This window comes from Empidonax traillii, unplaced genomic scaffold, assembly GCF_003031625.1.
Source record: "Empidonax traillii isolate 1590-97213 ecotype Southwest subspecies unplaced genomic scaffold, ASM303162v1 scaffold1786:size61403, whole genome shotgun sequence".
Lineage (NCBI taxonomy): Eukaryota > Metazoa > Chordata > Aves > Passeriformes > Tyrannidae > Empidonax > Empidonax traillii.
In genome coordinates, this window is record NW_020956979.1 from 1,015 (window position 1) to 2,923 (window position 1,909).

The following is a 1,909-nucleotide window of genomic DNA, read 5'->3' on the forward strand; positions in this document are numbered from 1 at the left end:
AGACCTTTAAAGTCATTTTATTGTTCCCTGTATGTCAGTATTATCAGTACTTACTTAAAAGATTCGAGCTGATACAAAAATAATGAATTTCCAGTTATCTCTGCATGCATAAATTGACTTGAAAACCAACACAGTCTAAAAAAAAAATCTTAATCATGAAATAGCAGCTTTGCTTAGGTGCAAAAAAAAACCCTGTCCCTGTTGAGAGTCATCACCCCAATGAAACAAAGCTGTGCAGAATTTAATTTTCACCCAATGTTTTGGTGCAACTGCCCCCACATTACAAAGAGGTTCTGTGCTACAATAGAAAACTACTCTGGTTATAAGGCTTCTTTACACTTGTAAATCTAATTCAGAGTTCCTTTGATTATATCCAAAAAAACAGACATACAAAGAGGAAGCACTATCTTTTAAATATATATTATAAATCAATTTAGGCTTGCAGGAGAATGTCTTTCCCTGATTGAGGACTGAAACCTAAACAATTAATACTAGACCTTCATGGCAAAGTGTACAGTACAGCATCTTATGGTGGAAATGTCACAGTAGTCTTGTCTTGGAGATGGCTGCAGCATCTTCCAGGTAAGCTGTAGCCATCTGATTCAAAAGGAGGGTTTGGATTCTGGTTCAGTTTGAAAGCTCTTGTGCTCTGACGGACTTCACTGTTCTTCTAATTTTGGTCAATGAAACTGGCTGTAATTGTGTTCTGTATGTAACATCTACTTTAACTTCATAACATATTTTAACCTTTTTGCTTCAGGAAACAGTAAGTTTGAAATTTGTCTCCGGAGCACATTCTGTGCTTGCCTTTTACAGAACACATATAGAACATGGTAAGTGTTTTCCTGGCATTGGTTTTTGTGTTATAGAACTCCCCCAATGGCAGCTAAGTAGATTCATCAAAAAACTGCACAAATTATACTTCAGAGTACTAATAAAAGCAGTGAGTTTAACTAGCAAATATGGGATGCATTTTAACTCCAAAGTAGAATCACTCTGTTCACAATGCATTCCACTGCATCTGGTTGTTGCACATGCCCCTCTATGGCACCGAGATGGTGACAAAAATGTATTTCACGCACACCATTTCACGTGCCATGTTTCTTCTGCTGTAAGCAGTGAGCAATACAGCATCTTAAATCTCAATGCCCGAATGAAAGCACAGACCAAGCTCAAAAATGAAAAACCCCAAAACTTGTCCCCGTTAAAGTTTAGGAAAAAAAGAAAAAACCTACCTTGTTTTCAAAAAGAATAGATGAATTTAGGCGTGGTCTTACTGCAATCCTAGTGATAGTCATGAGCAGTACCTTCACATTTTAAATAGATTTATAATTTCAGGGAGTTCGGTGAACACGCCTGCCACTCTACTATCAGAGGGGTGCTCGGACACTGGACCAGGCTCCCCAGGGTCATGGCCCCAAGACTGACAGAGCTCAAGCAGCATTTGGACAATGCTCCCAGGCACATGGTGTGACTCTTGGGGATGGTGCTGTGCAGGGCCAGAAGTTGGACTTCACTGACCCTTGTGGGTCCCTCTCAGGATATTCTGTGATTCTACTAAAGTTACTTTCACATCTTGTTAGACTGAGCCTAGAACACTCGTTGCAAAAACAAGGCCACAGTCCAACCTGACAACTGTTTGCTTTGCAAAAAGGTAGACTGGGGCACCCCATAGCAAATGAACCAGCGTTAATCAGAAAGAAGAGATGATTACTGTGGAGAAACAATGGTATCAGGTATCAGCAGAGAACATGGGTATGTCCAATACCATCATACCATGATTTTAAATCTCATCAGCAGTAAGGATGCACCTAAATCCATAGCAACTAAAAGCAAATAGGATACATGCTTAAATAAATATATATATATATATATAAACCCAGATATGTCTTTCTGGTGTTTTTGTTTT